The sequence below is a fragment of the Mustela nivalis genome (genome assembly GCF_964662115.1).
Source record: "Mustela nivalis genome assembly, chromosome: 6".
Classification (NCBI taxonomy): domain Eukaryota; kingdom Metazoa; phylum Chordata; class Mammalia; order Carnivora; family Mustelidae; genus Mustela; species Mustela nivalis.
The window spans coordinates 61385854-61410395 of record NC_139025.1 but is presented as its reverse complement, the minus strand read 5'-3'; the positions used below and the strand labels follow the sequence as shown (position 1 = coordinate 61410395).

The 24542-nt window shown below is 39.3% G+C and overlaps 1 long non-coding RNA gene across 1 annotated transcript; it reads right to left on the bottom strand.

Moving 5' to 3' along the window:
* Window positions 1-10234: 10234 nt before the first annotated feature.
* LOC309868236 lies at window positions 10235-21873 on the bottom strand. The gene is made up of 5 exons (XR_014313593.1): window positions 21594-21873; window positions 20147-20264; window positions 17621-17691; window positions 11781-11949; window positions 10235-10586 (listed from the first exon to the last, which is right to left on the bottom strand). It is a non-coding gene; the product is annotated as an uncharacterized lncRNA (long non-coding RNA).
* Between the last annotated feature and the right edge of the window lie 2669 nt (window positions 21874-24542).

Here is a 24542-nt window from a genome sequence, read left to right as displayed (position 1 = left end):
CAAGGGTTATTTGCCTCACCTCAGATCTTTAGTGAAATTTTAGGTGTAATTGTTTGTATTTATTCCATCTCGGGAACAGAAGACACCTGTTTAGTGTTGTACTTTAGACCAGTGTCTTTTATTAATGCAGCTGTGACACAAAGTCTCCTTTACCTTTTCAAAATGTTATGGCTTTAAATTATGACTTATTTTGATTGTGGAATAAATACATGAATGAAAAATCTCAAAAAAAAAAAACCCCAAAAACCAAAAAACTTAGCTTAACCTAATTTTGGTATAGTGATTCAGAATTCAGTTTATTTTGAGATTTGCTTTTGATTGCTACAGTGGTTAAACACAGGATACTTCAAAAACAAATAGAAGTGCATCATTGGTTATAACTAAAATATAATTTTTATTTTTCAGTCCATCCATCAGTTATTCATTTTTTCATGAAATTTGGCAATATATTTTTATCTTCCATAATTTCAATCAGTTGTTCTTGTGAGCTAACTAAATGGTGTTATACTTCAGTATCTTTAAACAAGAAAACCCTACTGAAACCTTTTATTTACAAAATTTTACAAGTTAGATAATTTAATTTTCATGCTTTTATATGTGTAGACATGAGAACAACACTTTTGCATTGCTTTTGGGTAAAGGAAATCACACAATAAAGGAAATAAAGGAAAAATTTCAAGACAATATGCTCTGTCGTCCATACACATTTCTTTTGAAAAACAGTTGCTTTTTCACTCATTGCTAAGCTCTCACCTTTATTCTGAAAGGACAGATTGTCTATTTATTAAAGACTTAATTTTTTAGAGCAGTTTTAGGTTTACAACAAAATTGAGAGGAAGGTACAGAGATTCCCCATACGCCTTCTGCCCCCACACACGTCTCCTCCATTAGCAATATCCCTCACCAGAATTGTATCAAAATATCAAAGTGATATTTATCAAAGATGAATCTGCACTGCCAAATTATGTTTGTCCAAAGTCCATAGTTTACCTTAAAGCTGACTCTTGATGTATAATCTGTGGGTTTGAACAGACACATATTAACATATATCCATCATACAGAGTCTGTCCACTGCCCTCAACATCTGTGCTCTCCCTGTTCTCTTCCCATCTCTCACTCCTGACAACTGATTTTTTTACTTGTCTCCATAGTGGTTTTTTTGCATATAGTTTGAGTCATTCAACATGTACCCTTTTCAGATAGGCTTTCTCTAACTCATAGGGATTTAAGTTTCCTCCATGTCTTTTTCATGACTTAATAGCTCATTTCTATTTAGTGCTGAATAATATTTTATTGTCTGGCTATACCAGTTTATTTGTCCATTCATCTACAGAGGGACTTCTTGGCTGCTTCCAAGTTTGGGCAGTTGTCAACAAAGCTGATATAAATATCCCTGGGAAGATTTTTGTGTGGACGTAAGTTTTCGTCTCCTTTGGGTGCAGACCAAGGAGGGTGATTACTGGATCATATGGTGAGAGTACATTTCGTTTAGTTTTGTAAGAAACCAAACTGTCTTCCAAAGTGGCTGTATCATTTTGGATTCTCACCAGCAATCAACAAGAATCTGTGTTACTTGGGATGCCTGGGTGGCTCAGTTGGTTAAGCAGCTGCCTTCAGCTCAGGTCATGATCCCAGGGTTCTGGGATTGAGTCCCGCATCGGGCTCCTTACTCGGCAGGGAGCCTGCTTCTCCCTCTGCCTCTGCCTGCCTCTCTGTCTGCCTGTGCTCACTCGCTCTCTCTCCCTCTGTCTCTGACAAATAAATAAATTAAAAAAAAAAAAAAAAAAAAAGAATCCGCGTTACTCTACATTCTTGTCAGCATTTGGTGTTGTCAGCCTTCCAGATTTTGGCCATTCTGATGGGAGTGTAGGGATACCTCATTGTTGTTCTAGTTTGCATACTCTGATGAAATATGATAGGGACACTCTCTTCATATGCTTATGCTATCTATGTCTTTGGTGAGGTGCATGTTCAGACTTTCTGTCATCTAGGTTTTCTCTTCTGTTAACTTCTAGAGTTTCATAGTTTTGCACTTTACATTTAAGTTTATGATCTATTTTGGGTTATTTTTTCTAAGAAGTATAAGGTCTGTGCCTAGATGAATTTTTTTGCATGTAGATGTCTAGTTCTTCCAGCACCACTGGGCTGCCTTTGCTCCTTTCAAAGTCAAAGAGCAGTGACTGCATTTATGTGAGTCTCTTTCTGGCCTCTCTGTTCTGTCCATGGATCTGTTTGTTTATTCTTTTGCCAAACCACATTGTCTTTATGACTGTAGCTTAATTGTAAACCTTTGTTCTTTTCCATCAATTCTGGGTGGACTATTTGGGGTCTTTTGCATCTCTATAAATAGCTTAGAATCAATATTTTGATATTCATGAAATAATCTGTTAACATTTTGATTGATGTTTATTTATTTAAAAAACTCCATCTGGGGGGTAGTATGATAATGGAAAATTATTCTCATCACAGGAAAGGTAAGCAAATTTTGACTATTTCTTTGCTGTGAGATAACAAATTTCTATGTAATACCTCAGATTTTCATGATAGTTTTTTTAAACCTCATTAAAAGGTGATATTGAAATATTATAAAAACTTGGACAGCTCTGTTTTTATGAAATTAATGCCATCAACAAAATAAAATGCTCATCTGCTTTGCCATTTTTATTTGCCTATAATAATGTAGTTGATGAATTTTGCTGTGGTGCTAACTTTGTCACTTTACCCTAGGGCCTTTTTTCTTTTTCTCTTTAGTCAATTTTCTATTTATACCCACCATTTCCCTGACATAGTGTTTTCAAAAGATATCAATACTAATGAAAAAGTATATTCTTCATTACACTTTACTGGCTCAACAAAAAGTTGTTCATGTATTTCATTATTGAGAGTATAACAAATATCAAAAAGAAACATGTTAGAAACATCCATAGTTTTATTCTCAAGTGTTTAGCAAGTGTCTAATACTTAACTTCTTCAAATATTCAGCTTTGTTTTCCACTGATTTATCTGATGCATTTTTTTAAAGATTTTATTTGAGAGAGAGAGAGTGAACAGGAGAAAGCAAGCATGAGCAGGGAAAGAGTAGAGAGAGAGGGAGAAGTAGGGAGGGGGAAGCAGACTACCCACTGAGCAGGGGGCCTGAGGGGAGGCTGGAGCCTGAGGTGAGACATTCTGGAGCTCTGGGATCATGACCTGAGCCAAAGGAAGATGCTCAACTATTCAACCAAGTGAGCCACCCAGGCGCCTCTTATCTGGTGCATTTTAAGCAGTCACTGTCTTAGGTTGGGTTCCCAAAGAAGCAGATCTTGAAAGAAGGATTTGAGTGTAAGTAGTTTGTTTGGGAGAAGGCGATCCCAGAAAGCATGGATAAGGGATGGCAGAAGTGAGAAAAGGAAGAGAATGATCCAGTACAGGACATGTCACCAAGCAGGTTCCTACTCTGGGACACTGGGGTTCACGCCCGCTGGAGAGCTCAGGAGCTAGCACAGAATTTCTCTGAGGAGTTGCCCTCGAGGCATAGTAAATATTCTCCAACTCTTATCTGTCAGCAGCAGACAAGAGTTACTGAGCACTTCTGGCCTACCTGTTTGCGGATCTAGAGAGCCCTCAGATGGAGCGCTACGGTGTATTAAGATGTAGTCTCCAAGGCTCAGGGACAAGGGATGCGGAAGGGATGTGAGCAGGGTCACTGCATCATCACTGCATCATCTGCTAAGGTCAACAGAGGCCTTCAGCATGCTTTGGACTGTGTTTCCTAAGAAGGGAAGAGCAAGTATTTTTAACTAAACTTATTACTGCTAAGTAAAAGTCCTGCAAAAGAGGGGCACTTGGGGGGCTCAGTCAGTTAAGCATCTGCCTTTGGCTCAGGTCATAAGCCCAGGGCCCTGGATTGAGCCTTGCTTTGGGCTCCCTGCTTGGCAGGGAGTCTGTTTCTCCTTTTTCCTCTGCTTCTACTCCTGCTTTTGTGCTCTTTCTCTCAAATAAATAAATAAAATTTCAAAAAAGTCCTGCAGGGGCGCCTGGGTGGCTCAGTGGGGTTAAGGCCTCTGCCTTCGGTTCAGGTCATGATCCCAGGGTCCTGGGATTGAGTCCCACATCGGGCTCTCTGCTCAGCAGGGAACCTGCTTCCTCCTCCCTCTCTGCCTGCCTCTCTGCCTACTTGTGATCTCTCTCTGTCAAATAAATAAATAAAATCTTAAAAAAAAAAAAAAAGAAGCTATTAATCTATCAAATTTAGAAAAAATTTCTAAGGTCTTCATATTCTAGATATAAATTCATATCTTAAAATAGTATTCTTTATGTATGTATATACATATATATACACATGTATATGCATTATATATATACATGTATATGCATATATATATATATATATATATATATATATATATATATATATGATTTAACAGATCTGAACGTGTCATTAGTATTTTTACCTGACAAAGAGATTATACAAGGAATAGAAGGATCAGCTCTGCCCTTTTCTTAGGTTTTTCTTTGCTTACCCTATTAGTGTTATCTTCAGTTTGGGGTTTCTTTGAAGAGATCTTTCTTAAGTCACCTGTCTATTTTATGAGGGTTATTTACTTAAAAATAGATAATATAATCTGTAAATCTACTGAACTAGATATCATAAAATGCAACATTTTTGATAAAAGTGAAATGAGTCACAGGGAGATGGCCAGCGTCCAGCCCTTCATGTTGTGGAATTCTTTATCATTAGGATGTTTTGCTTACTGTATGTGATATGTGACAGTTTGAATTTCAAATCTATTGATGGAGGTTGCCAGTGTCAATTCAAATGAAATACTAGTGAAGCCTAACATTTTCCTGATTCTTGGGGTAAAAATCAAATAAACTAGAAGTCCTCCTATTTTACCCTCGTTGGAGCATTTTGTGCATCCCCTGTGACATGTATGCCCCAGTTTGGAGACCACTAGATTATAGGACAAAGTTCACATGTCTTCGCGTGGGGCACACAGTCCTCCATCATTTGGCCCTTGCCTACCTCTCTAATGTAAGGTCTTGCCTTATACCCTGCATTTCAGTTGTAATGGACTTTTTGGAATTCCCTCAGTTTTTCATGTTGAATCATTACATCAGAGCTTCCCAGAATGTTCTTTTTCTTTGGACTACCTGGGAAAACCTTCTCTCTGAAACTTTTTCTGACCCTTTTCCTCTCCACCTGGAAGCATTGAAAATATACTCTTTAAAACATTACTGTGTTGTCAACCTTAGCTTTCAGCCCTCCTGTTGAAGCTATTTGTTAACACTCTTGGGTACTCCTTTAGATTATCATCTCCCTGAAATCAAAGATGTTGTCGAGTTTATCTTTGATCTTCAGCATATAGCTTCAAACAGGCACACAACCATGCTTGTTGAATTAACTACGGGGTCATAGTCCTATCAAACACTGTCCTGATCAGCCAGCACACAGAGGACTGTGTTTAGCTCAGGATGCCTCTTGAAGAAGGACTTGGAAACCTCATGTATAGACAAGGTGAAGAATTCCAAACAGTGTTATGAGAGCAACTGTAGCCTGGGACCAATGGATAGAACAACAGGGAAGAGGGATTTGAATTTACTATGAGGAAGAATTATCCGACAATTAGAGCTGCTTGAACACAGGATGAATGGCTTTGGGATATGGTGAAGTTTTATGTTTTTTTTTTTTTTTGGTTTTGGTTTTGTTTTGTTTTTTAGCCAGTGGAGATGTTGAAATAAAGCCTGAATGGATAACCTTCTTGAGCAGAGCCAACAAGTGCTTAAAGCATCTGGAATGAATATGGTGAGCGGAGGAGGATTTAGCTAATCTTTGAAATATTCGATATGTCGTGATAGGTCTAAACTTTAAAAGGTATTGTTTCCAAAAAAAAGAAGAAAAAAAGCAGTGATGCCATTTTAAGTAAATAATTCCTCTGTGATTCAGAGTGTATGGATCTGGGTAAGACACCACTGTAATGCTGCTTTGCCTTCTTGTGAGCCAGGCTATGCAAATCTTTGAGCTTATATTGATGCTGTTATTTTTCTTTGTGAAAACACTCACAGACATTTAAGTTGCTCCCTCTTTTCATCTGAGAAGTAGGATACCTTCTCTCCGCCTAACCATGGAATTAAAATTTATAGTCTGAGAGTCTGTAAAAAAAATAATAGTGTCTCTTGAGTATTGGAGAAGCAAAAGGTACCTTAATCTTCTAGACATTCAAGGCTGCCTGAGGCAGAATTATAGAACAAGATATTGAATCAATTAAACTTAATTCAGGATATATATAATAAGCACATGTCACAGGTTTCAATAACACTCTCGATAATATAACATAATCTAATTTTTATAACACTTTAAAAAGGCATGAGTCTTATAATATGGAAACAGTCTCAGTGTAGCGGAAGGCATTTGGCTGTGTTGTCTAACTGGTTTCGGAGCCTGGGCCGCAATCCATCACATCTGATTCCCCTTCCATGGGTTTCTCGCTTTCATCACGCTGCCTCAAAAGTATAGCATGTGGTCCTAACCCTGAAGAATTTGAAGGGATAAGATATATCCATCAAACAATTAGAGAACAACAAAAGTGTAGTAAGTGCGTTACAGCTGAGGAGTAGTTTGGAAGGTCAACAAGGTGAGAAATCACGGGCTAACGGATATGGAAACTTTTATTAAGAGCAACTTTGAAAATAGCTCTGAAGGATAATTAGGCTTACAAAATTTTTTTTTTTTTTGGTTCCCAAAGTGCATGTTGGCTTTGTCCACATTCACCCGTGCCTTTCCTTCTCTTTTATTTCTTTTTAGTTTTACTACTCTCTATCATACTGGCCAATGGGACACAAGCATCTAATTGCAGCAAATTCTTATACATTCCAAGTGACCCCCACAAAAACAGGTTGCCATGGTAACCAAACAAAAAGGGACTAGAAAACAGAAGCAAAGTATTTACTTAATGTCTGATGGGCTCTCTGCACGATTTTCATTAGACCTGTTGCTGGCTTTCTTTTAGGTTTGGGTGCCAGTCACTGCTAATTTTTTTAAGTTGTTAAAAGATTGAAAACTTTACCAAGTCCTTTAGTATAGAAAACTGTACCAAGCAGTGAAGTCACAGCAACTGATTTTTTTAAATACACCAATCTTATTTAGAAATGTTGATTTATTACATAGAATTAACCCAGAAGCTTGCACCTCTTGCTAGTGGAATTGAGAGAACAGCAGGGGCATTTGGTGATGGTAAAGAGTTGTTTGAGAATGATACAAAAAGGGGAGGTAATAGTAGATCTGAAATAATTTTGTTAAAGATCCTATCTCTTTTTGCCACGTCAATAATAAAAGTCTAATCAGCTGGCATAGATACTTCGTGGTTAATTGTTTTATGTACAAAGTCTTTAATTAATAGACTATGTAATTAATACAGTCTACTGTGTTCCAGCTAGTTTTAATCTCTTGGTGAAGAAAGATTTTGACAATGAGACACAAAGTCATTTAGACTCATAAAATATGTCTGACATTTTTTGAATTGGGGAATGGGACCCATTCCCTGCATCCCTACTATTGTCTTGGTACCTCTTTGAAGTGCAAAAACAGGAGAACTTCAAAGGCAGTTCAGAAAGATGGCATCTGTAGCTCTGGCAAGCTCTGAAGGTGCCCTGCATGTCACTAGGTGGTGGGTTTGCTTGGGATCTTGGCACAATGGGCTATTCCTTTAAGAAAAGATAATTATAATCTGCATTCAATAAATAGCTTCAGCTGACACTTGCTTTTAAGAATCACACTCAACAAGGGGCACCTGGGTGGCTCAGTGGGTTAAGAATCACACTCAACATACACCTTGAAAAAAAGTGATTCTACGATGTAAATAACATTTGTAGGAGTAGAAAACAAAGCTGGAGGCTTGTTTGGAAGTTTAGTTAGGCAGAAGGGACAAAGTTATCCCGTAAAGGCATGGGTCTTCTCTGCAGTGTTGCTGCTCTGTGATACAGGTCCACCCACTTGCATATACAGAATTAGCTGTATTGTACTAAAATGCCTTTTTTTTTTTTTTGCATTTTTCTATGTTAAATCTCTTAATCTAGCAGCTGAGCGTGGGATTCATGGAGCAAGATTCTCCTTCAATGAAGGGATTTGTCCCTTAGGAATAGAGTCAATTCAGTGCCAGGTCACAAGGAAAAAGGTAAGAAAATATAATGTAATTATACAACAAACACTTGTTTGTAACAACAGTGACAAAATACATAGGGGAATGCTCATCATGTATGTTTCTATTAATGCCTCACATGTGATCTATACTATTTTTGTTCTTTGGGATGTCTATATAATCATTCTTCTTTCTGAATTATGCTGTTTCTGTGGAATATGTTAATGTGGGCTTCACCAGTATCATTGCTACCATTGTAGCCATACAGGAAGAGTAGAGCCAATGTGATGGCTAATTCCTATTTAAGTATTCTGTGCTGCAACCTCTAATTCAGTCATTCTTTGGAAAGGAGGTGGTAGGTTTGAGTGAATTTTTGGAGTTAGGACCTAATAAGAACACACATCATTGAGTTCCCGCCCAAAGGTTAGTCAAGGCAGATATTTTGCTCTGAGGGCAGGGTTAGTAGATACAGTCCCATCCTAAAGTTCCTGCACATGATGCCCAGTACATGTACAGAAAAGGCCAGGCTTTAAGGGCCAGTATCAATCAATATCAAAAGAATCCTCTGAAGAGTTCTTTCCTGAAGTTAGGGAGATTAGGAGTGTAACTTTGTCCTTTGTATATCTCCAGTGGAAAATTTAGGCTGGAGAAAAGAAAGGATTTCTTCTAAATTCTTTTTGACTTTTCCCACAGCAGTATTTAAATACTTGGTTTTCTGGGGCGCCTGGGTGGCTCAGTGGGTTAAGCCGCTGCCTTCGGCTCAGGTCATGATCTCAGGGTCCTGGGATCGAGTCCCGCATCGGGCTCTCTGCTCAGCAGGGAGCCTGCTTCCTCCCCTCTCTCTCTCTGCCTGCCTCTCTGCCTACTTGTGATCTCTCTCTGTCAAATAAATAAATAAAATCTTTAAAAAAAAATACTTGGTTTTCTAACTTATGAAATGATTGGTATTGACTTTTTCTTGTTTAACTAGAATTTATTCACTGTTCCATTTTTGTCTAGTGAGCCAAATGCTAATGAGTTTTCCTGGGTATAGTCTTAATTAATATAGTTTCAATTATCTGAAACATTTATTAGGAGTCTTCAGTAAGTGGCCTAAGGATAATTTAAAAAATTACTCCCCTCCTCTGAACAACAAACCACCCCCATCTCCACTTCCATAGTAGCGTTTCCTTGAGTCCATAAAGGATCTAGTAAAACAACATCAGCTGCTTTCCATTTCTTTTTATTTGTTAGCCAGAGTCTGGTGAGGCTCCTCAGTAATTCCCTTAAGTATCCAAAGGAATCCCTCTCTTTCTTTGGCTTCCTCTCTCCCACAGGGCCCATTATCTCTATTAGCCTGCTTTAGAGAAAGAAGGGACATCCGCGACATGGTCTAACTTCTCTGCAGTCAAGGATGCCTTCAAAAGCAAAGTTTGGGTGACTGGGGGAGGGGGGTGGGGTAGGGCACATTGCAGGGGAGGGAAGGGATTATAAGCAAAGGGACAGCTGGGGATCGGCCCATTCTTTCTGGGCATTTTTGTAGAGCCTCTATAGAGGCAGTAAAGAAAGTAAAATCTAGATACATCTTTTAAAACCTGCTCTTGAAGTGTCTGACTTTTTTTTTTTTTTTTTTTTTTAAAGATTTACTTATTTATTTGGGAGAGTAGAGGGTGGGGAGAGAGAGAATCCCAAGCAGATTCCCCGCTGAGAGCAGAGCCCTGACTTGGGGCTTGGGCTCACGATCCTGAGATCATGACTGAGCCACCCCTAAGTTTCTGACTTCTTAAGCTGATCTCCACAAGGAATAAAGATGAGAGAAATAATGCAAGCCAGGGGGCCAGGTATGAACATAATCCAATTTTCATTTAAGTTTATAATAGTTTTGAAGTGACCATCATATTCTCTGTTTGGAAATAAAAGAGAGGAACCAAAATGGGTAAGCTCTGACATCTCATGGTTGGAGTTCCCTGGAGCAAGATCGAAGTACCCACGAATGCTACCCCAGTTAGTGGAGTGTGAGCTTTAGAGATAACTCGTCCCAATAAGAAGCCATAGGGTTTTTTTTTGTTTGTTTGTTTTTAGTTTAAGTTTACACCTTAAATAGCGTTAGGTAAAGTATGATTAAGAAGGAGGGAAATTATGGAGAGAGAAGACAGCAAATTTTTTTCTTGATTGAGTAACTTGAATTTCATTTTTCAAAAATCAGCCAGTAGTTTCTCTTACTAGGATGTCATGCAAATATTTAGTTTATCTTAGGGATTTGAGGGCAAAATTCTACTTCCAAGGAATAAAAGATTGAGGCTCAATTAACTTTACTATTTAAAAAATAACTCCTTTTCTGAGTATGAAAACAATCCACATCCATTATAAAAATTAGGGAAATAAATGAATTACCTATTACATAAAATTATAATAATTTGCAAAATCTTCTTTAGTTGCTTCTTTAGTATTAGAAGATGAGGGACAGTGAGGGAGAAACCTTTTATGTGGCTGCAAAGGAAAAAGAAAAAAAGATTTTTAGGCTAGAGGCTTTTAGGATAGAGGACCCATCATCTTCTCTCTAGTGCCCAGGAACCACTGTCCTTGAATCTCTTAATATATGTGAGCAACAGGACTGTGTAGGAATCAACTTAGGGCTGTAGTTTTAAAAGAAGTCTCCTCTAAGGACAGTTGTCCAGCACCAGCTGCTGGCTTGGCCGTCAAATACAAAGCCCAACGAAGACCTCTTTGCAGGGACCGAATAGATAATGTGGGCCCCAGAGAGTGCCCTCCACAAAACCAATCCCTCTTTAACCTGGATCAAAATGAGTTCTCAGTGCCTACTCTGTAGTTGGGAGAGCCCCAAGGTGAGCACTCTGGACTATTTAAGAATTACTTCCACGTGGGTTGAATTCCATTTTTGGTTTGTGTGTGTACTGTGTGCTTTATCCCCCAAGAAAATGACAGTGTTCCAAAATTAGCTGAGATGTTGAGATATCCTATACTCTTTGGTGTGCTGGTATTTTTTTTAAAAGATTTTATTTATTTATTTGACAGAGATCACAAGAAGATGGAGAGGCAGGCAGAGAGAGAGAGAGAGAGAGAGAGAAAAGCAGGCTCCCCGCTGAGCAGAGAGTCGGATGCGGGACTCCATCCCAGGACCCTGAGATCATGACCAGAGCCGAAGGTAGAGGCTTTAACCCACTGAGCCACCCAGGTGTGTTGGTATTTTTGATTCAGGAGTGGAGAAACAGTTTTGAAGGAGCTGAAGAAATGAAATTGTTTTTGTATATGTTGACTTGTAGTGAGTGGCCCAGCAAAATGTTGGGGGTTCCTGAAAGGCTGAGGTTCTCATGACCATGGCCGGCTCTGCAGACTGTCACCAGGATTTAAGGATTAGGAATCGGGGAGACAGTGGTACTGGTTCATGTTGGTGGCAAGTTTGGGCGAGAGTGGGACTATGATTTTGTGTTATTCTTCCAGGCTGATGTGTGGGAATGCTGTGTGTCTGTGAATAACTCAGAAATCCAGGGGTCTTCGGTGAGTTGAAAAAGAATTTTAAAAATCCTGACTTGCTGGTTGCTTTTATGTTTCTTCTCGGACACATTTAGAAGGAAAAATGGGGAGTTGTGTCTTCCTTTCTTTTCCCTTTCATTTGCCCTGATTATAGGAGGAGGGACCGCAGGACTGGTTTAGTCATCATACCTTCATAATTTCGTTGCAGTTCAAGATGTTCTCTTGTGAGACTTAGCAACACGGGGCTGGGATGTGACATCTGTTTTGCATAATCAAAATATTCTTTTGCTGAGTGAAATGCCTTTTTAATGCTTTGGGGGTGAGCCTTGAGACAATGCTTTTTCTGCTTCTGTACGGTCTATGAGAAAATAAAGGGGCTTTAAGAAAGCTTTTCAACAGGAGAAGTAAACCTCAGAACAATGGGGAACAAACAATGCCCGTAGCCTTTCCCACCCAAAATGTCTTCTTCAAGCCTGCCCCAGAGCCAGTGGGAGAAGGAGGTGTCTCTGCACATTTATCTGCAGGTTGGAAGCTGGAGAGAGGATTGCCTTGCAGGTGAACTCTGCACTGTGATTTCATGCTGAAGTGGCTGCATCTGTGCCCCCTGTTGCTGGCATGATTGGAGCATTAGCCCCGGCTCAGCCTTTGCGCCATTGATAACTCTGCTTAACGTCACCCCAGGGGAGGCTTTATTGGAAGCCCAGTCACTTTGCCTCGGCAATGGTGTACATTGGCGCCCCATTCAACCCTTTTTTCTGACATTAGCACATTTGAATGGGCCACCAGTGAAGCCATTCAGCGAGAACATGCAACCGGGGTTTCTGGGTGGCCTAGGGCTGAGCTGAGAATTCTCGTTAATGGACTGCCAGACTTAGCCTATTGAGGTGCATGAACTCAGTGACCAAAGAAAAGTGAGACAAAGATGTCCCTCACGGGAACATGTAGGTCAGAAGTGGACAAAAGCAGACATGGACCAGTCAGAGCTATTTGATTACTGAACTGAAAAGGGAACACGGATCCCCATGGGGGGGCAGTGCGACTGATTGGACCGAAATCTCAAAAATGCCCGCACACTCTGAGAGCAAGGAATTTACCAGAATTGCAGGTGGTGTGTGAAGTTATTTTAAAAATGTTTTTTCCTTCCACTTGTCTTTGTGGTAATTTCCTATTTGGTAGTACTTGGAAAAGGCCCCCAATAACTAGAAAGAAAAGAAAGGGTCACCCAATTGAACTGGAAAAAGCCTTCTTAAAAGGGAAAGGTGATCACGGGAAACCTTCCCCATAGTACTGTGCTCAGTTAGTTTCAAGCTCTTAAGGGACCAGAAAATATGCTTTGGGAACCAGAACTTTTACACATGTAGGATTATACCTTTAAAACATGAGCATAATTTTGAAAGCTTTTACTCCAAGATACAGGATAAAAATAAGAGTTTTTGAAGTTTTGCAAAAAGATAAAGGAAAAGAACAACTGGAAAAAGTTCATGGATCATTTTGGGTCAACATGATCAATAACAGCATGCTTAATTATGATTGACCCCACACTGTTGCTTCTTGCTGTATAAGTGTCTGAGGGAGAGGCGTTGGTCCCTCAAACTTAAATATGTGATCTATGCAAATATCTAGAGATCTGATATTCAGATGCTCATGAAATTTGAAAAGTGTTCTGTAATTTTTCTAAGTGTCATTTTAATAACAGTATGAACAATTCATGGCAAGCCAACCTTACTTATTAGAACTTGATTAAAAATTTTATAGCTTCTTGCGAGGGGGCTGGCAGGAGAGGGTAATTGGGTGATGGACATTGGGGAGGGCGTGTGATGTAATGAGCACTGGGTATTATATAAGACTGATGAATCACTGACCTGTACCCCTGCAACAAATAATGTATTCCATGTTAATTCATTGAATTTAAATAAAATTAAAAAATAAAATTAAAAAAAAATTTACAACTTCTCGAGATAGCAGTATATTTTAAAATGTTCCACATTTTGGTTTTATAAGATTTTGGGAGCCTAAAGATACCCGTAATCCTGTTCTATAAAAGGAGCTCAGGAGAAAGCATGTTTTTTATTGTGTCATATATAACACAACTATTTTTATGAGGAATGTATTCAATTTTAAAAGTGTGACTGAAGGTAAAGGAAGAGTCACATCTTAACAAGAGAGTCCTATGCATTTATACTGAAACACAATTTTATGAGGGAGGCCACTTCAGGGTCCATTTTAGTCTTTTGTATACTTAGTGGGATTGAGACCCACAAAGGTTCAGTGGATTGCCAAAGGCCTACCTAGTACCTGGACTTAAAAGAAACACTTTCTTTCGTTACATTTTATCTAGAATTGTTTCTTTAGAGTATGAATCAGTTTTTCTTTGTTAAGGGCTAGAATCTTTAAATTTAGATGGTCTACCTCATGTTGAGTTTACTAAAGGTAAAATTGATTTACATTCTTTCTCTTTCTCTCTCTCTCTCTATCTGTCTGGCTATCTTTATTTGTTGTGATACTTTCACTAAATTTTTTTTCAACATTTTAAGCTCTAGTAAAAGTTAACAAGAATAATGTCAAAATTTCCCTGGGTGGGGGGGGGGCGTTTGATACCATTCAGCTTTTCTTGTTTTAGCATTTTAAAAACCAATTCATGGGGTGCCTGGGTGGCTCAGTAAGTTGAGCGTCAGACTCTTGGTTTCAGCTCAGGTCGTGATCTCCTGGGTTGTGCGATCGAGTCCCACACAGGCTGTCTGCTTGGAGATTCTCTCCCTCTGCCTTTCCCCTCACTCGTGTGTGCATGGTCTCTCTCTCTCTCTGTCTCTCTAAAATAAATAAATCTTTTAAAAAATCAATTCCCTTTCTTTCATCCTTCATGATAAGAAATCTTTAGCTTTCTTTTGTTATATGCTGTCTAATCCACTTCGAATATTTCTCCTTGAGGGTACTTCAGCTACATGGTAGAACAATTTTATGTTTTATTCAGAGCAGCTTGCCTTAGGAAACTTCAGCGTGAGTCCTCAGCTGCTTTCCAGTGAAGGGGTCCAGAATGTGCCAGCCCCAGATATGTCCCATTGGCGTAAGGATTACCTTGAGCTGATATTTGAGAGGCAATTGAGAAAGACAGAGAAAGAGTTCTCTGTCCTCTCCATTATCTGCCCTAAAAGCAGGGCAGAAACTTCCACTTGTAAAGGTGTTCCCACGTCCTGTACCAGGAAGACCAAGATAGCACAAAGATGAGTGCCTAACGAACCTCACTGAACAGCCACCTTCCCACAATTTACTGCTCTTAGGTGCCCTGCTCTCCCACCTCCTGTGTCTAACCATTTCTCCACAGCTCATGACAGTCTAACCACTTCTTTCAGTTTTCACTTCTTTTTTGTGATGCCCCTGTGCATGGTGTTAATATTAAGATCAGTGCACTTTGTGTACCTTTTTCCTGTTAATCTGCCTTTTATCTGTTTAATTTGAAGGACTCCATGTTCTGTACCTGAGAAAGTAGAAGAAAAGTTTTTTCTTCCTTTCATGAAGTAATCATTAAATTCTTCCTTCCTTTGTTCCACTAAGGCTTATCATATCTCTTTTGCTCCTTTGGTTTCCAACTTTTTTTTTTTTTTTTAAAGATTTTATTTATTTATTTGACAGAGAGAGATCACAAGTAGGCAGAGAGGCAGGCAGAGAGAGGAGGAAGCAGGCTCCCTGCTGAGCAGAGAGCCCGACGTGGGGCTCAATCCCAGGACCCTGGGATCATGACCTGAGCCGAAGGCAGAGGCTTTAACCCACTGAGCCATCCAGGTGCCCCTTGGTTTCCAACTTTTAATAGATTGTTTTTCTTCGATTTCTTCTTACCCAACATGGTTTTTAAATCTCATTTGCTTTATTCTTTTCAGTTAAAAATTTAAAGTCTCAAATGCCTCATTGTTAGTTAACTGAATGTCTTGGTATTACAGTGGGAACAGTCCCACTGCATTACACTGTATTACACTGTGTTACAGTGGGATTGTTCCCACTGTAATACGAACTTTGTTATTAATTTGGAGGGCGTGTCTTAGGTTTAGTTAGGAGAAATGGCAACTTATAAAATTTGAAGCCATCTTTTCTAGAAGTGGTTTATCTTTGGTTTTTTGTTTTTTTTTTTTTTTAAAGGACAGTGGGTTTAAATACCTAAATTTTGTTTGAAGATACTGTCAAAAACAAAGTTGGCATACATCAGTCCATCACCACCTGCTGAAATTTCAAAGCTTTCTCATATACAAATTAACAGAAATAGGGGTTAATTTGGATTTCCATTCATTTGTTTTTGCATGCACAAAACTGCTGGGTTTGGATTTACTACTATATTAATAATATAGTAATAGTTTCCATTTAGCCAATGATGCTATGTATGAAGGAACTGTATTAAACATTTGACATGCCTTCTCTTACTGAATCCTCATAACCACCCTATGAATTAAGCCCTTTATTATCTCTGACAGACAGGAAAACTTGAACATTGAGAGGTTAAGTAACTTATCCATGATTATGTGGCCGTTAGTGAGGAATTGGTTAGTTTTGGGTAGTAGTCTAGTCCTGGTTCCTTTGAAGAAGCAGGAGCCTTATTAGTAATTATATCTTATTGTGCACCGTGAGTGCCTTTTCTTTTTATATTTACTGATGGCACATGGTGCCTTCCCAGCATTCAAGGTCTCTAAGGGCACAACCAAGGGCAGGGAAATGAAACCTAGATATGTCAGATCACCTGGGTTGTAGCCAAGATAGAGGGGCTGTCGTGGTTGAAGGATTATGGGACATGCTCAGCATTCCAACCAGCACCTAGGTGTGTGTGTGTGTGTGTGTGTGTGTGTGTATATATATATATATAGATATATATATATATATACACACATATTTTTTTTTCTTTTCAGTGTAACAGTAACATAGGTATATTTTTTCTTTTTTTGTTGTTCTTTTATTTATTTTCAGCATAACAGTATTCATTATTTTTGCACCAAACCCAGTGCTCCAGGCAATCCGTGCCCTCTTTAATACCCACCATCTAGTTCCCCCAACCTAGGTATATTTTTATCAGGAACTTGTTTTTCAACATTGGCAGCTGGCTAGATAGATGTGCTAAAATGTTCATATTCTCATATTCTTATTGTGCTTGCTGATTCTGATATCCCCTCCTACACATCTCCATTTCTTCTCTCATTCAAATGGTCTACCTTTTGATTTGGTTTCTCTAGGGCACGAATGAAAATGTTTTCTGAATTGCGAAAGTCCGAATGATCAAATAATGTAGTAAAACCGTGAACATCTGTACTGTTCAGGCAATGATTGTGCTGTGAAACCTCACCCAGACTTCTGGTTTACTTGCCTTTACGGTTTTCACCAACTGAAGAAAGAGCATTAGGTATAACTATCTATTTTGATAAATTGAAGCCCAGATAGATCCATTTTATATTAACAACACATGAGGTTCCGGAATCCCTATCCCCAAACACTGGACTTTGGCATATTGACTGTTTTAAGCTGAAGGAGTCTGAGAAACAGCAGGTGCAGGAAGGACTTTCTGACCTTCCCCTGAAGAAGGTCATGAAACCTCAGGTGAGAGGTGACTTCCCTATACCCAGAGGAAAGGAGCATCCTTCTCTCTGAAGATGAGGGGACACAGAAGAGGAGATTGGCTAAGCTTCCCCCAGGTCACTATGCTTACCCCATGCCCTCTGGCTCATCATATTTTCCCACAATTTTCCACTCTTCATCAAACCTAATATAAAAAGTCTCAGGTTTAATTATTTCTTTGGGTCTTCACTTCCTTATAAGGCTCCTGTGTCATGTAAAATGTATATTAAATAAATGTGTATATTTTCCTCTTGTTAATCTGTCTCTCATTAGAGTGGTCCCAGAAGGATAGAGGAAAAAGATATTTTCCCTCCTTTATCCAACCTGCATGAAGGTGTTAGAAACCATCTGAGGGAAAAAAAAACAAAAACAAAAACAAACCATCTGAGGTTGCTCAAGAAATCGGAGGACGAGCACTGATCCTAGGTGCGACTACATACCTGCCTCCCTCTGGTACTCCAGCTTCCTCCAAAGCGGGTGGAAAGTTGGCAGCAGTAGCGCTAACATTTCACTAAGAAGAAACACAAAACATTAACTTTTTACAAACACCATGGGAATTTTAGAAAATATTGAGGCCTAGGTCCCACCCCAGACCAACGAAATAACAATATCTCAGGGTGGGGGTCAAAGCATCAGAATTTTTTTTTTTTTAAAGCTTTTCAGGTGATTCCAATATGTAGCTAGAGTTGAGAAGCCCTGATCTAGCATAGCAGGCAGAGGAAATACCACCATGAGTAACCAAGTTTAACTAGGTTCTTTAGGAGATGCAGACATTTGGGTTAAGTCCTGATTCCTGCCTTTAAGGACATTTTCATTTGGTTGAAGACACTCTTGCCACAAAAACGGTCACTGATAATATAATGTAGGTTCTCATTGTGAGTGAGTGAGGTCAGAGTTTCAGCAGAGTGTGGAGCAGGTAATGGCGGCGAAATAACCTCGAAGTCCTGTCCTCATTCCACCAGGTAATCCACTAGTGCCTTCTTCTGTGCCGGACATTTTTTATAAACCTCATTAAATCTTCTCCACTGTACACCAGTGAGATATGATTATCATTTCACTGCAGAAAATCTAAAGCTTGGGGCTGTTCCTTGCTTAAGGTATGAAAGGAGCATTGAACATTGGTCTGTGAACCAACATCCATCCCCTGTAACCATTAAATTACACTATTTCGTCTTGTTAGTTGCATGGCCAGTAGTTAAAGGGAGCTGCATGCCATAAAATATCAAACATTTTATTATCTTTGCATTGTTTATTTTTATTAAGCTATATATTTTGAAAAATTCCAAACTATAGTAACGTTGAAAGAATAATACATCAAATACTGAAGATCTTTTATCTACATTAATCAATTATTGATATCTTACTCTATCTGCTTTATTTTGCTCTCTTATTTATTTACAGGCAAAACCTCATTTTATTGTGCTTCACTTTATTGTACTCCTCAGATTCTGGACTTTTTTACAAATTGAAGGTTGAAGGTTGTGGCAAGTCTATTAACACCATATCTTCCCAACAGCATTTGCTCACTTTGTGTCTCTGTGTTGCACTTTGGGGACTCTCACCATATTTCAAACTCTTTCATTATTACTATGATTATTACGGTGATCTGTGATTTGTGATTGCACTTGCTGAAAGCTCAGATGATGGTCAGCAGTTTTAGCGATAAAGTATTTTTTGATGAAGATAGGTACTACTTTAGCATAGTGCTATTACACACTTACCAGACTACTTAATATAACTTTTATATGCACTGGGAAGCCAAAGAATTCTTTCAACTCATTTTACTGCGATACCTGCTTTATTGCCATGGTCTGGAAGCAGGCTTGCAGTGTGCTTGTACGGCTGTGCCTGTAGGTATGTATAGATGTGTCTTTTGTTCTTGTTGTTGAACCATTTAAAAGGAAGTTGCAGACATTGTGGCAGTTCACCCATGAGCCCTTCAGTGCAAACTGCCTGAGAATATGGACATTCTCCCATATCACCACTGTACTATTCACACCTCAGAAAGTAAACACTAATCAAATTTTGCCATCTAATGTACGCCTTTTATTTATGAGGTGCCTGGGTGGCTCAGTCGGTTGAGCATCTAACTCTTGGTCTTTGCTCAGGTCTTGATCTCAGGGTCCTGAGTTCAGGCCCCACATTGGAGCCTACTTAAAAAAACTTTCCTCATTTATACCCAATATGTCTGTTCATTTACTTTTGTTGACCTAAGATTCAAGCAAGGTTTATTAGTTTCATTTGGTTGTGATGTTTAGAGACTTTGAGACTTTAAGTAGTCTCTTCTGTTTCTGATACTGACTCTGTTTTGAAGAGCTAGGTCAGTTGCTTTGCAAATATCTCCCTTTCTTGGATTCATCTCATTGTTTTCTCATGACTGGATTCAGGTTAAACATTCTTGGCAAGAATACTGGGTAGGTGACGGACATTTCCATCAAGAGCCCCCTATGCAGTTTTTCCCATTATTCTTGGTGCTAAGTTTGATCATTTTGTTACAATGGTGATGGCATACCCAATTTCCCCATTGTAAAGTTAACCTCTGTGGACATATTTTTAAACCAGTAAACCCAGTGATTATAGCATCCGTTAGTGATTCTTACATAGTGGGTTAAGAAATGGTGACTTTTTTTTTCAGTTCTGTCATTTTCTTTCTTTAAAAAAAAATATATATTTTATTTATTTATTTGACAGAGATCACACGTAGGCAGAGAGGCAGGCAGAGAGAGAGAGGAGGAAGCAGGTTCCCCACGGAGCAGAGAGCCTGATGTGGGGCTCGATCCCAGGACTGTGGGATCATGACCTGAGCTGAAGGCAGAGGCTTTAATGCACTGAGCCACCCAGGTGCCCCAGTTCTGTCATTTTCTTAATATTTGTTAGCTGTTGTATTAGCTGTGTGGCTCAGGCTGTCAAAACAAAATACCTCAGACTGAGTGGCTTAAATAGTAGAAAGTATGTATTTTTCTCACAGTTCCAGGGGCAGAAGTCCAAGATCAAATTGTCATCAGGGTTGGATTTTGGCAAGGCCTCTCTTCCTGGCTTGTAGACACCTGTCTTCCAATATCTTCACAGGGCCTCTTCTGTTTGCTGTGTGGAAAGAGAGAACCCCTTTGTGTTTCTTGCTTTTCAGATGAGAACACAGGTTCTGTAGAATTACCGTCCTATCTTTGTGACCTCATTTAACTTTAATTTAACCTCCCCAAAGGCCTTACCTCCAAAAATAGTCACACTGAGAGTTAGGGCTTCAGCAAATGAATTTTGGGTGGGACACAATTTCATCCGTAACAGTTGGTATTCTCCTGTAAAGTAGAACTTTGCTCTTTTGTTTTTCCCCTTTCTGTACTCTTTACTCTCCCCTCGCCCCACTTTCTTATTCTCTTGACTTTCACTATGGACTCATGCATTTGTTTTTCATTTAGGATATTATTTCTGTCATTAATTTTGATGCTCAAGGTGGGATGTGGCCGCAAACCAGCACCACTATTCTTTTGACATGAGTCTATTGGTGTTGAAGCATTTCCTGGCTTCCTTGAACAACAAGATGCTCACGGCTGTGAGCCAGTCATTTCTCCAAGGAAACTTGGTTTCTTTCAGTGGTAGATGCCACTGTTTGTATGGCTGTTATTACTAGCTATGATTACCTTGTAACTCTGTTATTTTTAATACAGTTCTCTGTACTATAGCTATAGAAACTATCAGTAGAGACTTTATTAGGGACTAAGTCTTCAAGAGTACAATCAGGTATGTAGTAAGCATTTGAAAAGCTTTCAAGTGGCTTGGAACATAACATATACCTAGTAAATAATGATGAATGAATGAATGAATGACCTTGAATTACGGGGTTTCCTTGGTCTGTTGGGAGGGCCTTCTAACCCAAGTGAATTTGCACAGGCTGTAGTGAGTGGAGGAGACTGGGATTCATTCTTGTATTTTACCTACATTTTCAGCCTGTAGCTTCCTCTCTTTTTATTGAGCAAAATCCAGATTCCCACGTCCTGATCCTCTCTAGACTCTTACGGTTGTTTTCCCAGGAAGCGACTCTTTGGGGCCTCTCACTCCTCATCTGTGGTTCTCAGTGCGTCCCTTCAGATTTCTAGGGGGATGAGATAACTTATCTTGAAAAGAATACTTGAAAAGAAATATTTTTCCTGGTTTTACAAAACAGGTAGCTAAGGAAATTTTTTTTTTTCATGAAGAGAATCCAGTTAAAGCGGAGCTAGGAATACGGATTTCAGAGCTCTTGAGGCTCTCGTATATTTAATATCATTCTGAGTAACAAGGATTCAGCCACAACCACTCTTTAAGGATCTATTTACTGTCAAAGTGTAATTGGATTTTGATATAGCAGTTCATTTTGGTGGGGGTGAGGATGGGAAGGTGATTACTAAGTAACAAACAAAATATAAGTGATGGTACCTTTGATTTTTTTTTTTTCTTTTCTTGCTCCTGGATCTTTATAGATACTGGGAATAAGCCCCTTATCCCCCACAGTGGTCTTAGAAAACAAGGCATACACTTCAACTACTTCTGCTGTGAATAATCCATTGAAGCCAAGCAGTATTATGCTAGATTCATCAGTGTTCACACAAAGGTCATATCCTTACATATCTCTTTGAATTTGTGGGACGCATATGGTGTACCACTTCTATAGAAGAAATATTTTCATTTTAGAATTCAACTTTTGTAACCTTTGGCAACATGTAGTATCAATGGCTCTTTGTTGTTCAAAAAAAAAGTAAAACTGTAAGCTATCCCCAAGGATATGCAGGGCGTTGCTATAGCAACAGAATCTGCCTCCCAGCACCACAAGAGAAGCTATGAATAAAAGATGGTGTTCTAAGGACAACAGAATAGAAGAGGTTGTTTCGATCCTTCTAATACCTGAAATTTGCTGTTATTTTGTTAAATGCAAAATAAAAATCTTGGGAAAAGGCCCAGTTCACTAGAAGGATGAATTTCTATATTGTACTTCAGATGTCATGGGGAAAAATACATGCAGAATAGAGTCAGCCCATGGTAAGAAGACCAGGGAAGGGCCAAAATATTTGATTTAGGTTTTTCTGTATGTTTAGTTTTTTACTTCAGATACAAGAACTCAAAGACAAAGATGCTACTTGGACATACAAAAAGTGGGGCTATTTTAAATCCTGACCCCAAATAGTCTTCTGGTTCTATACTTGAACATAAGCACATTTTACACAAAAGAGAAGGCAAAACAAAATGCTCTAATCCTGGCTTGCATTGTTTATTCTGAATCTAGTTACTTCATGTATACCCACTTTGGTCACTGAGTTCTAGTTCCTAGCACGAAAGCTGCCCATCTACCTACCAGCCTAGCTAAGTAGGTGACACTGGATGTTTTAGGACCCAGATCTTAAGGTAATAGCTAAAGGTGTCTGATGACACAGAAATGAATGAACTTTGAATCTCCCTCTTTCTGCACACACACACACACACAAACACGCAAACACGCACACACATATCTTCCCATATGTATCTTTATATCAAGTTAAGTTTTTCAAAAACATGTGTTTGTCATGCAAAGTTATTGGTAAAGTTATTCAGAGAAGAAGTAATGAGCTCAGGCCTCGGGAAGTGCTTATTTTCAGTACACTGAGAGCCAAATGAAATTATTGCCAGAGATATGACTATCAGAGCAAAGGGATTCCTGTGGACTGAATTGTGCCGCTCCTCCCCCTTCATATGTTGAAGCATTAGACCCAAATGTGACTGTATTTGGAGATAGGGCCTTTGTGGAAGTAATTAAGGTTAAATGAGGTCATATAGTACGACCTTGATCTGATAGGATTAGTGTACCTATAAGAAGATAAAAAGAGACCAGAGCTTTCTGTCTTCCCTGGTGTGCACAGGCCAAGAAAAGGCCACGTGATCACACAGCAAGAAGGCAGCCATCTATAAGCCAGGAAGAGAAGCCTCACCAGAAACCAATCACACTGGTAGGCAGACCTCAGACATCCTGCATTCAGAACAGTGACAAAATGAATTACTGTTGCCTAAGCCACTACCGTCTGTGGCATTTTGCTATGGCAGCCTAAGTGGACAAATACAGGGATTAAACATTTGGTATGATTAGTGATGGAGGAACGACGTTAGGGTTCAACGCGCATAGCCAAGAAAGAATTCTTTTTTTTTTTTTTAAAGATTTTACTTATTTATTTGATAGACAGAGATCACAAATAGGCAGAGAGGCAGGCAGAGAGAGACAGAGAAGCAGGCTCCCTGCTGAGCAGAGAGCCCAGTACGGGACTCAATCCCAGGACCCTGGGATCATGACCTGAGCCGAAGGCAGAGGCTTTAATCCACTGAGCCACCCAGGCGCCCAAGAAAGAATTCTGGAAACGTCTTTGGTGCAAAAGCATAGGGACAGGACCAGAGGGCAGAAAGAGCTGCACTGGGATTGTGAGGGATGATTGGTTTTATACCTTCAAGATGGGAAGGGTTTAGGGACAGCACAAGCCTCCAAGGTATTTTGGAAGCCATGTTTCCAGGATCCTGAGGAGGCTAAGTAGTGTTAGGAAAAGGTCATTTATTACAGTCTGATAAAACCTTAGTCATGAGACCCTTCAGATGTGTATCAGTGGGCCATCTGCTTGGGCAATGATTGCCAACACTATATTGGGGATACGGATAAAGGAATTTCCAAAGGAATTTTTATATGTTAAAGTAGACTTACAGGATCCTGGGGTGGGGGCTGGGGGTCAGGCTAAGATTGCCTGTTGTCCTGAGCCAAGTGTCACCTTTGAGGAAGCTGAGTCCCTAGAGGAAGGTCACTCTGCCTGTTTCAAGGACGTGTCAGTGGGCTGCAGATAGTAAGGAAATTTAATAATTTCCCCTCTGCCTTTGTTTCCCACATCAGTTACTTCCGTTATTTCTTTCATAGTCAAAATCCAACCTCTGTTTGTAGGGAAACAGGCGTGCACACAATTCTCAAAGTTTTTCTAGGACTTTTCTTTTGCTACTGTCACCTTGACAACTTAATACAACTGAGGATCGAAAGGTCACTCATACAGTTATTAATGTGTGTTTAAAAAACCCCACTATTTTGGCTATGATACTAGAAAACAGGATTTTCTGTTTTAGTTAGAATGATTTTCCACTGAATTTATGGGCAAATACAATTGTAGATGCGTAACAAAAAGGTAGTATTTTGTTTTTCAGCTCTTTTTTTTTTTTTTAAGATTTTATTTATTTATTTGAGAGAGAATAAGAGTGAGAGGGCATAAGCAGGGGGAGGAGCAGAGGGAGAGGGAGAAGCAGGCTCCACAGGACTCTGGGACCATGACCTGAGCTGAAGGCAGATGCTTTTAACCAAGTGAGCCACCCAGGCATCCCTCTAGGGATTTT